Here is a 12,852-nt window from a genome sequence, read left to right as displayed (position 1 = left end):
AAATGCCATTGGGATTTCGATAAGGATTGCATTGAATCTGTAGATCATTTTTGGTAGTATATTAGTTAGGATTCCCCAGAGAAACAGAACCAGTGGAGAGTGTGTGTGTGTTTGTGTGTGTGTGTGTGTATGTGTGTAAGAGACGATAAAGAACTGACTCCTGCAATCATGGAGAGTGGTAAGTCCTAGGATCCAGAGGGTGAGTTGGCAATCAGGAGAGCCAGTGGTTTAACTCTAGTCCTACTTAGAAGGTCTAAGAACCAGACCAGGAGAGCTGATGTTTCAGCTGACTCCAAAGGCAGGAAAAGAAGCTGATGTCCCAGTCCAAAGGCTTTCATGCAAGAGGATTCTCTCTTACTTGAGGAAAGTTCAGGCTTTTTGTTCTATTCAGACCTACAACTGATTGGATGAAGCTCACCTACATTAGGGAGGGCAATATGCTTTACTCAACTGACTGATTTAAGTGTTACTCTCATAAAAAGCAACCTACAGAAACACCCAGAATCATGTTTGACTAAATATCTAGGCACCCTATGGACCAGTCAATTTGACACATAAAACTAACCATCACAGGTATTATGGACCTCTTAACAATATTAAGTCTTCCAATCCATGTACACAGATGCCTTTCCATTTATTTGTGTCTTCTTTAATTTCTTTCAACAATATTTTGTAGTTTAGTTTTTCAACTCCTTGCTTAAGTTTATTTCTAAATATGTTATTTTTTTGATGCTATTGTAAATGGAATTGCTTTTCAATTTCCTTTTCAGATTGTTCATTGTTAGTGTACTGAAATGCAACTGATTTTTGTTTGCTGATTTTGTCTCCTACAACTTTGTTGAATTCATTTATTAGTTTTAATAGTTTGTGTGTGTGTGGAGTCTTTAGGGTTTCCTATGTATAAGATCATGCTATCTGCAAACAGAGATAATTTTACTTCTTTTTGATTTGGGTGCCTTTTATTTCTTTTTCTTTCCTAACTGCTCTGGCTACGCCTTCCAGTGCTATGTTGAATAGAAGTGGTGAGAGTGGGCATCCTTGCCCTGTTCCTTATCTTAGAAGAAAAACTTTCAGTTCTTGCACCATTAAGAATGATGTTAGCTATGGGCTTTTCATATATGGCCTTTATTACGTTGAGGTAATTTCCTTCTACTTCGAGTTTGTTGAGTGTTTTTATTATGAAAGGGTATTGCATTTTTCAAATGCTTTTTATGCATCTATTGAGATGATTATGTGATTTTTATCCTTCATTCTGTTAATATGTTTTATCACACAGATTGATTTTTCTATGTTAAACTATCCTTGCAACCAAGGGATAAATCTCACTTAGCCATGGTGTATGATACTTTTAATGTGCTGTTGAAAACGATTTGCTAGTATTTTGTTGAGGATTTTTGCATCTATATTCCTCTGGGAAACTGGCCTGTAGTTTTCTTTTCTTTTGGTGATTTTGATATCAGGGAAATAAAATAAGTTTGGAAGTGTTCCCTCCTCTTCAATTTTTGGGAAGAGTTTGAGAAATATTGGTATTAATTTTTTAAATGTTTGGTAGAATTCTCCAATGAAGCTATCTGCTCCTGGTCTTTTTTTTCACAAGGTGGTTTGTGATTACTGGTTCAATATCCTTATTTTTTATTGGTCTGTCAAGCTTTCTGTTTCTTCTTGATTTAGTCTTGGTAGATTGTGAGTTTCTAGAAATTTATCCATTTCTTCTAGGTTGTCCAATTTCTTGGTATACAATTATTCATCATATCTCTTATAATCCTGTTTATTTCTATGGCATTGGTTGTAATGTCCTCTCTTTCATTTCCGATTTTAGTTATTTGAGTCTTTTTATATTTTTTCTTAGTTAATCCTGCTAAGTATTTGTCAATTTTGTTGACCTTTTAAAATACCAAATCTTAGTTTTGTTGGTTTTTTGTGTTATTTTTTCTATTCTTTATTTCTTTTATTTCTGCTTTAATCTTTATTATTTCCTTCCTCTGCTAGCTTTGGATTTAGTTTGTTCTTCTTTTTCTAGTTCCTTGAGATGTAAAATTACATAGTTGATTTGAGATCTTTTTTACTTTTTAATGTATGCATTTATGGTTATAAATTCCCAGCATTGCTTTCATTGTATCCCATAACTTTTGGTATATTGTATTTTAATTATCTTCTGTCTTAAAATATTTTCTAATTTCTCTTGTGATTTCTTTTTTGACCCATTGGTTGATTAAGAGTGTGTTGTTAAATTTCCACATATTTGTGGATTTTTCAGTCTTCCTGTGCAGTTGCTTTCTGGTTTCATCTCACTATGATCAGAAAAGATACTTTGTATGAGTTCACCTTTCTTGTTATAATTTAAAGCTCTGTGAATTAGGATCATTCCAATTTAAAACACTAAGAAATAGGACCACCATGAAGAGTAAATCAAATTCTGACGGTGAGAAAAGGGATGTAGGGCAAACAAGAAGAAAATTAGCATTTGTTGAATTACAATATGAGCTTTCCATAAGATTGGCATTCATTATTATTATTTTTTTTTAGATTCCACATATGAGCAATCTCATATGGTATTTTTCTTTCTCTTTCTGGCTTACTTCACTTAGAATGACGTTCTCCAGGAGCATCCATGTTGCTGCAAGCATTCATTATTATTCAATGGAAAACTTTGCAAATACAAAATGAAATCCAAATCAGTGGTCATGTGTAAGAAAAAATTTACCTTCAATAAAGGCAAAGTAATAGATTCTGGTTCTGGCTTGTCAAATATTTCCTGCACTAACATCTGCAGAAGCATCTGGCCAATTTGTACCTAGTGGCTCCTTGTGCATGCTGAATGGGGTTCAGGTAAAATGACATTATGTACATGCTGTGTACAGAGCTGAAAGAGCATTCTCCACCTTCTGAGGGACTTATCAGTATACAGTAGGAGAGCTACGTTTCATGTCTTTGTTTCCTTATCATAACTCAAATGCATTTCAGGGTGTTATTTTTATTTTGCCAAAATGAATATGTGCCTTGAATATGTGCTCTGTGGTGACACTTGACAACAATAATAAAATAAAACTCTAGCTTTGAGGAGCTGACACACACCACCCCAGCTGCAAGACGCTACCTTGTGGGACATACTGAGGTTACCTTGCTTCCTGAGGAATTTTCCCAAAAGCTCTATGTACCAACTTCTATTTATGTCTCACTGGTCAGGATTTAGTTATGTGCTTAACCCTCTTTGACAAAGCCTGGAAAATGTAGCTTTTTAGCTGGTACATACTGCTGCCTCCAACAAAATCAAGGTTTGTTAACATGGAAGAAGGAATGAAAAGATCTCAGGTGGGCAACTCTAACTAGTTGAAACAGAAAGGAATTTATCCCTTGCAGAATTGTTAGAAAGGCTTTAGGAGCAGCGCTAGGCAAAGCTCTCAGAAACATCACTGCCTCGGCTGCCATCTGTGCCACGGAAACCAGTGACCTCTGCCTAGCTCTCTCCCCATGTCACTTCCAAATCATGGAAATGGATGTACCTTATTAGTGAGAACTAGATCACAGGCCTGTAAGGGATGTTGGGAAATGTAGTTTAAGAAAATTCTGGGGGAGTGTATAGCTCAGTGGTAGAGCACATGCTTAGCATGCATGAGGTCCTGGGTTCAATCCCCAGTACCTCTATTAAAAAAAACCAACTAATTACCTCCCCCCAAAATGGAAAAAAAATTTAAAGGCAAAAAAAAAAAAACAACTCTATTTGAAGATGGGATTCACAGTAATGGTGAGTAAGCATGTTTCATGGATTCTAAGACAGGCTTTTTCTTTTTTTTACATTGTCATGTTTCTGAAATCAGCATCTTTTAGACAATCAGTGATGACTCTTGGCCATCTGGCACTTTTGTGATGTAGTTGTCATTACTTGTAAGTACATGAAACCCCCTTAGACAGCATCTCCATTGAAAAGGGTATAGTTGGGTCTTAGTAACTTGGAAGGAAATCTTGGAGCTAACTCTTTATAAACAGTGTCCCACCAAAGAATTGCATAGAGTGCAAAACCAGCAACACAGACAACTCTGAGTTGAAAAGGGACTCCTAAAAATTCTATACTAAATATAATGTCTAGAAATGTTATCAATAAATAACTGATTTACTTTTTATGTATTTCCAAGAGATCTACATCTAAATAAATATAAATGAGATCTTCCAATGAAGACAAAATAAAAATTCTTAATGAAAAGAAAAAAAATTACCTAACTAGTGACCCAGTTACACCACTCTCAGGAACTGAGCCTGAGGAAATCATTTAAAAGCAAAAAATGTCCATGTACAAAGAAGTTTATTCACAACGGTGTTATTTAGACAGGCAAATAACCTGATAACAACTTAAACACTCAACAATGACAACAAGAGCTACTAATATCTGTTGAAACTTTACTATGTGCCCGCCCCTCTACTTACATTATCTCATTTGATTCTCACAAAAGCCATGCGAGGTAGATACTAACCCTATCCCTATTTTACATCCAGGCACAAGCATGTGATAACTTGTCCAGGGTCAAACAGCTAGAAGGTGGTGGGATCAGGATTTCAACTCTGGTCTATGGGTTTATATAGCTCCAAACCTGTGCTATGCAAATATTAGAAAATGAAGTATGTCATGATAATAAATATGCTGCACAGTTCTGTGCAGAGAAAAAGAAAATTTGTATGTATGTTATAACCACAACTGTGTAAAACACGTATATGAAAAGTTAAAAGCTCAAGAAGTCTGCAAAATATCTAGAAGCACGTTGTAGTAAAACATGAATGTCCAGGATGGGTTTCTGGGGACCAGTGGGTGGGTCCACTGGCTCTGAATCCTTTTTGGGTTATGGAACCTGTGTTAGTCTGTTCAATCTGCCCAAGCAAAGTACCATAGGCTGGGTGGCTTAAACAGCAAACATTTATTTTCTCATAGTTCTGGATACTAGAAGTCCAAGATCAAGATGCCAGCAAATTCAATTCCTGGTGAGGGGTCTCTTCTTGTGTTGTAGATGGCCACCTTCGCACCGTGTCCTTACTTCCTCTGTGCCTGTATGGGAAGAAGAGAGAGAGATCTCCGATATCTTTTCCTCTTATAATGATATCAGTCCTCTGGGATTAGGGCCCCACCCTTATGACCTCATCTAACCTTAAATACCTCCCTAAAGGTCCCATTCCTAAATTCAGTCACATTGAGGGTTAGGGATTTAAGATAGTAATTTGGGGGTAACACATTCCAGTCCATAAGAGAACCCCTTTGAGAATCTGATGAAAGCTCTGTACACCCTCCCAAGGAGACTGTATACATTGCCTCTCACAACTTTGCACACAATTTCAGGAAGTTCACGGACCCCAGGTTGAGAACCACTGTTTCAGGCCACCTTCCTCTTTTTGCACATGGAGAAACAGAGGTTTAGAAAGGGGAAGTGATTTCCAGCAGGTTAAGAGAGAGCCAGGTCTCCCGATTCCTCTTCTAGTGCTGGCCCCACCTTACTCTGCCTTCTGGTAGGCCTGTCAGGTCAACAATTCAGGGTGGCTCCAGCACACTACAGGTCCTGTGGACATGGTGAAGGGGACGGTTGCTTATTTACCTGGGATGCTCACATGGGTTAACAAGGCTCTAGCTGTAACTGACAGCAAATGGGATAGATTTCAGTGCTTCAAACTAGTTAGGAGGTTGGGAAGAAGTTGCACCAACTTTAATATGCATCCACAAGAGGCCCAAGTGTGAAGAGATGGAGGACAAAGTGGGGACTGAAGAGGTACAGCCTTGAACATGGCACTGTCCCTCTTTGCTCCCATCTCTCACTTGAACACTGCCCAGGAGTAGGCCTATTAGATTTCTCCATGAGATCTTTTAACTCTAATATTCTGTGATTCTGAGGCAGGGACCATGGGAGAAAAATCAACTGAGGAATTCTGATTCTAGAATTATGGGCAAAATAATTTTTTTCAAAATGTCTTCTAGTGGTATAAATAGAATTAGCAACGAAGAAAATGTAATTTAAAGAGATGAAAAATCCCGAACAAGAATCTGAAAAGACCCTTTCAATACTTAGTCATTTAAAGTAAAGTTTTGACAGAAATGGTTCCTTAATTTCTGCTTCAGGTCAACCCTTAAATAAGGGAGCTGAATTATGGTAGCTGGATTTCTAAACAATGAGGTTGGAGAACAGAGCAGTATTTATCACAGGAAATGCTATTTATCTTTAGGCAAAGGGGGTGGCCCCAGAGATTCAATTTTGTTTCATTTCATTAATCAATGAGATAAAACACCATGACATTCTTCCTATTGACTCTATCAATGCCACATACCAGTGTGGCGCCTTCCCTGGGGCCACCTTGGGGGAACACAAGACTAGAAACAAAAGCAGGGAGAACTCATTGTGGGGTGGAGGCTAACTTTTCAGGAAAATTCTTTTAGCTTTGCTCCTCACAAACAAGGGAAGGGCTTGAAGGGCTCTGTGCACACCCACCTGCTGTTTCTCTGCCTGGGGTGGGGGTTGGGGGGCACGCCCAGTCTAGCAAGTCAGTGGTCTCAGCTGCTGTCTGAGGAGAAAGAGGAAGAAAAGAGTTGCTGTTGGGGGAGCAGGGTGAAGGTTGGTTGTTAAGATAGAAGCGTCAAACAGGCAAGGGAGATGCAGCTCATCAAAACAACCCCCCCCCCCACCATAGCCTTTATTGGCACAATAGCCCCTTCAGTCCCAGGGGTTAATAGGCTAATCATAAAGAACAGAAGGAATTCCACAGGCATGGCATTTGGACCCTGACTTCCCAACAGCCTTAAACGATACTGCCCTCGGCTGGTCAAATCTATGTATTACAGTGCAGGCACTTTGCTCTAGATTTTTTGCCTTCATTTCTCTCTCAGGTGCTTGGTCCTCCAACTCTAAGAGGAAATGGGTGGGGAGGGGAGAAATCTCTGACAAATGGTGACCATAGTGCAACACTTCTGTGGGTTTCAGCACACATTCACAATTAAATTCTGAATGAAAATGTACCACCTAAGTATGGAATATATACAATAATTGATATTATAAAAGATTATATATAGAAAAGATTGTGTAAGAATCACTCATTATTTTTAGTAAAACCTATAAGTTCTTGAAAATAAGACTGTTAATATAAACGAAATAAGATTACTAATCTCAATGAGATCTGTTAAAAATAAAGGGAATGATTTTGGCTCTACTTCTGGTTAAAATGCAATTACAATATGCTTATACTGGGATGTTATTTCCCTTAGCATTATTTTTTCTCCATTTATGGTGAAAGGTAACATAGACAGAGAAAAGGCCACAATATGTATGTGTAGCTTAATAGATGATTATCAAGTGTACAGCCCCAGGTCACAGAATGGGGTACTGTCAGCATCCCCCAAGGTGCTTGCAGTTTCTCTGTCTGATCTCAGCCCCATTCCTCCTTCAAAGAGAATACCCACACTCTTACTTTTGTGACCACACTTTCCTCCCCTTTGCTCAAAGTTTTATATCCTATATATGCATCTTTAAATGATATGAGTTAGTGTTGCCTGTTATTTGCAGTTATCTGAATCTATAATTATTAAATATATGTGTTGCTTCTTTCACTTAAGGTTAAATTTGTAAGATTCATGCCTATTATTCTGTGTAGTGGTACTTTGTACATTTTTGCTGATGAACTAGTATTTCTTCATATGAATATGCCACAATTTATAAATTCAGTGCATGAAAGTGGAAATTTGTGTTGTTTCCATATTTGCTAAATGGTAAATCTTAGGTTAAGAATTCTTACCACAACAAAAGAAACAGCAATTAATACATGGAAGGAGGAAACTTTTGGAGGTAATGAAAATTTTGGAGGTTAATGGCATAGACTGTGGTAATGGTTTCACAGTTGTATACTTATCTTAAAACTCAGCAACTTGTATATATTATATACACTTTTTTGTGTATTCAAAAAATGAATTACAGTAAATTTAAAAGATAATAAGAGGATATTACAAGGCAACTGAATATTCACAGTGTCAAAATAATGGCACATAAATTTATTATACAAAAGGGACATATTAATTTTAAAATGGAGTCATTTGGAACAGCACCCTGAACAAATGGTCAAAGTGAACATCAGCAGTTGTGGGGCAAACTGACATCAACAATATCCTGATGTCAGGGTGGGGAGTGGCCAAGGTGGCAGAGAAGGAATATTCTCAGATCACCTCCTCTCATGGACACACGAAAATTACACTATTTACAGAGCAACTATTGATGAGAAAGACTGGAAGACTAGCAGAAAAGATCTTCTATAATAAAAATATAAAGAAGGAACTACAAGAAGATGGGTAGGAGGTACAGAGATGCAGTATAGTCAAGACCCATACCCCCAGGTAGGCAACACACAAATGGGAGGATAGTTACAACGGCAGAGGTTCTCCGCAAGGAGGGAGTGGTCTGAGCTCCACATTAGCATCCCCTAGCCTGGGGGTCCTATATTGGGAAGGTGAGCCCACAGAATTTTTGGCTTTGAAGGCCACTGGGGCTTAATTTTCGGAGAGCCAGAGGGCTGTAGGGAATCGAGACTCCACTCTTAAAGGGCACACACAAAATCTCACATGCCCCAGAACTCAGGGCAGAAGCAGTGATTTGAAAGGAGCCTGGGTCAGACCTTGGAATGGATCTTGGAGATCTTGATTCAGATCTTGAAGAGCCTCCCAGAGAGGCAGGGGGCAACTGGAGCCCACCCTGGGGACACAGACACTGTAGGCAGCCATTTGGGAGAGCTTGTGGACACTGGAGCTAGCAAGTGCCATTTTGGAATCCTCTATCTAGCTTATTAGCACCAGTACCCAGACTTGCCTACCAGCCTTTAGGCACTGGTACTGGGACCCCTCAGGGCAAGCAGCTAGCTGGGTGGGAACATAGCCCCACTCATCAGCAGGTCAGCTGATGAAAACTCCCTGAGCCCATAGCCCTCTGGTCCAGGCCTGTCAAGTAGACAGCCTAGGACCTGGCCCTCAACTCTAGTATGCCAGCACCAGCCTGGGAACCCCAGGGCTCTGCAGCCAGAGACCCTGGGACCTGGCTTCCTGTAACAGCAGTTCAAGATCCACTCCAAGACACCTTGGACACCTCAGCCATCTTCTCCAAGATCCAGCCCCACTCACCAACAGGGACCTTGGACCCCACACTCAGCCACTCCAGAACCCAGCACTGCCCCTCAGTGGCTGGCAGCCTACATACAAGGCAGGGCCTGGAAACCCATCTGACTGGGGACCAGCAACACCTACCAGACTGCCCACAACAGAAGGACCCATGCAGCCCACATAGGAGGCACCCCTAGAGCATATAGCTCTGTTGATCAGAGGAAAGTGCATTCCTGACACATGAAGGACATCTGCCACAAAAGGCCACTTCTCCAAGGTTGGGAAACATAACCAACCTACCAGATACATAGGAATAAAACAGCAAATTAGGCAAAATGAGGAGACAGCATAACATGTTCCAAATGAAGGAACAAGATAAAACCCCAGAAGAAGAATTAAGTGAATAGAGAATTCAAGGTAATGATTGTAAAGATGATCAAAGAACTCAGGAGAAGATTGGATGAACAGAGTTAAAGTTAGAAGTTTTTAAGAGAAATTTAGAAAATATAAAGAACAACCAAACAGAGATAAAGAATAGAGTAAGTGAAATGAAAAATACACTTCAACAGTAGATTAAATGATACAGAGGAAAGGATCAGTGAGCTGGAAGACAGAGTAGTGGAAATCACTGAAATTGAACAGAAAAAAGAATAAAAAGAAATGAGAACAGTTTAAGAGATCTCTGAGACAATATCAAGCATAGTTACATTTGCATTCTAGAGGTCCAAGCAGCAGAAGACAGACAGAAAGGGGTAGAGAACATATTTGAAGACATAGTAGCTGAAAATTTCCCTGATCTGGGAAAGGAAATGGACATCCAGGTCCAGGAAGCACAGAGAGTCCCATCAGAAAGAGGACTACGCCAAGACACACTGTAATTAAAATGACAAAAATTAAAGATAAACAGATAATATTAAAAGTGGCAAGGGAAAAGTAACAAGTTACGAACAAGAGAACTCCCATAAGGCCATCGGCTGACTTTTCAGCAGAAGCTCTGAGGGCAGAAGGAAGTGGTACAATTTATTTAAAGTGATGAAAGGGGAAAACCTGCAGCCAAGAATATTCTACTGGCAAGGCTTTCAATCAGATTTGATTGGGAGATCAAAAGTTTTACAGACAAGCAAAAGTTAAAAGAGTTCAGCACCACCAAACCGTTTTACAAGAAATGTTACAGGGACTTCTCTAAGCAAAAAAGAAAAGACCACAACTAAAAACATGAAAATGATGAAAGGAAAAATCTCCCTGGTAAAGGCAAATATACAGTAAAGGCAGTAAATCAGCCACATATGAAGCTAGCAGGAAGGTTACAAGACGAAAGTAGTAAAACCATCTATACCTGCAATAAGTCATTAAAGAATGCACAGAACAAACAGATATAAAATATGATGTCAAAAACAGTAAACGTGGGGGCATGGCGGGGAGGAGTAAAAATGCAGGGTAGTTAAAGTGCATTTGAACTTAAGAGTTCAGAAACTTAAAATAATCACACACACACACATATGTACATTGTGGGGAATGTAGTCAATACCTATGTAATATCTTTGTATGGTGACATATTGTAACTAAACTTACCGCACTGATCATTTTGAAATGTATACAAATACCAAATCACTATGTTGTGTAATAGGAACTAACACAGTGTTGTAGATCAATTATGCTTCAAAACAAACAAACAAACAGAAAGCTTATAGAAAAAGAGATTATATTTGTGGTTACCAGAGGCAGAGGGTGGGGGGAGGAGGAATTGGATGAAGGCAGTCAAAGGTTATAAACTTCCAGTTATAAGATAAATAAGTATTAGGGATGCAATATACAACATGATAAATATAATTAACACTGGTAGATGTTATACAGGAGTGTTAAGAGTAAATCCTAAAAGTTCTCATCACAAGAAATTTCTTTTTTAAAAATTTTGTATCTATGAAATGATGGATGTTCACTAAACTTATTGTGATAATAATGTCATGAGGTATGTAAGTCAAACCACTGTGCTGTACACCTTAAACTTATACAGTGCTGTGTGTCAACTACATCTCAATAAAATTGGAAGAAAAAGGAAAGAACATTCTGATGCCATGCACCGAGAAGGACAGGATACCACCAATGTAATATTCCTGCCCAACATGCTTTACCTGAATGGAATCAGGAAGCAGTAATCAGATAAATCCAAATCGAGAAGGTTCTGAAAAACACCTGGACTGGATCTTCAAAAATGTCACGGTCATGCAAGACTCAAAAAAGTCTGGAAGATTGTACTAGTTTAAAGGACACTAAAGACACTAGACAACTAAATTCATTGCATGACCCTTATTTGGAAACAAAATTTATTTTAGAAATTATGCACAAAAATAATATTGGGACAGTTGGACATTTTGAATGAGGATTATATAGCAGGGAATTGTATTGTCTCAAAGTTGAATTTTCCAAATGTGATAATAGCATTAAGATTTTGTAGCAGACCATACTTTTTAAGACATACATATTGAAATATTTAGGGTAGATGTACTGCATTGTCTTAAAGTCAGTCTAAGGACTGAACAAAACAGAGAAAGAGAGAGAGGGAGGGAGAATATGGCAAATGTGACAAAATGTTAATAACAGGTGAGTCCAGATGAAAGGTGTTCCATGCAATTTTCTTGCAGTTACTATCGGCAGGTGAGATATTTCCAAAAATAAAATTAGGGGAATAAGAGGATATTATGGACCACTTTATTCCAATCAGTTTGAAAACTCAGGAAAAGGTGACTAGTTCCTAGAAGAAAAAAAAAAAAAACTCGACAAAGCTGATTCAAGAAAGAATAGCCAACCTGAATTGTTTCATAAACATAAAGAAACAAACCAGTTGTCAAAACACGTTTCACAAAATACCTCCAGGTTTCCCTACTGAATTCTGAAAACATCCAAGGCATAAATGTTTTCAACTTGACAGAGTAGGGGTTGGGGTGTGAGGGGGCATATGCCCAGGGGTTGGGCAGGGAGCAGAACCAGGCAGAATGGAGCCTAGAACCCTCTAGGCCAGCTGCTACTGCTTCCTGGGCTGGAGAAGGGGCTTGAGGGGAAAGGCAAAGGGGGTGCACTGAATGAGGGTGGGGTTCTGACCTCCACCTCCATCCTGGGGCCCAGATGTATTTCTTTAACCTGTGCCTCAGGACCTGCCATTTATTTCCCTCTGGAATTGGAAAGCGTGGAGCTGAGCCACCACCTGTGATGTACAAGTTTCCAGCAACATTATTGCTGATCTAAATGTGGAACAGAGAGATTGTGTGCTCAGAGAAGGGAAAGGAGGCTCAAAAAACATATCACCAAGGGTTGTGTCCAAGTCCTCTCAAGTCCTCTTCAATGAGTTTTTACACTTCGTCACCCTGGCGGACATCACCCTGTGCCCCATCCCCTGGGCAGGGCTGGTGCTGATGCTGGACTTCCCCCTAGTCACAACTTGCCCTCATGTCTCAGTGGGTAGAAACCCCAGCTGGAAAGTCTCTGCCAAACTTAGTCACTCAGACAGCAGCGCACTAGGTCACCCCGCCAAGAACTAGCCAGTGGGTCAGGTTCAGGGTCAAAGCTGTAACCTCAGCAATCAAGACGACCTTCTCCTGGGAGGGGTTGGAAGTGGAAGGATTAAGTCCCCCGAACGTTCTTTGCCAGCCCTCAAGCCTGTGACTGTCCCATCCCACATGTGATAGTCTGTCTACCTGAGCTCATGCCACGTGGGTGGGAAGGGAGCCAGGGTGAGAATATGGGGGAGG

The sequence above is a fragment of the Camelus dromedarius genome, chromosome X (genome assembly GCF_036321535.1).
Source record: "Camelus dromedarius isolate mCamDro1 chromosome X, mCamDro1.pat, whole genome shotgun sequence".
Classification (NCBI taxonomy): Eukaryota; Metazoa; Chordata; class Mammalia; order Artiodactyla; family Camelidae; genus Camelus; species Camelus dromedarius.
Note: the sequence above shows the minus strand (reverse complement) of the source record.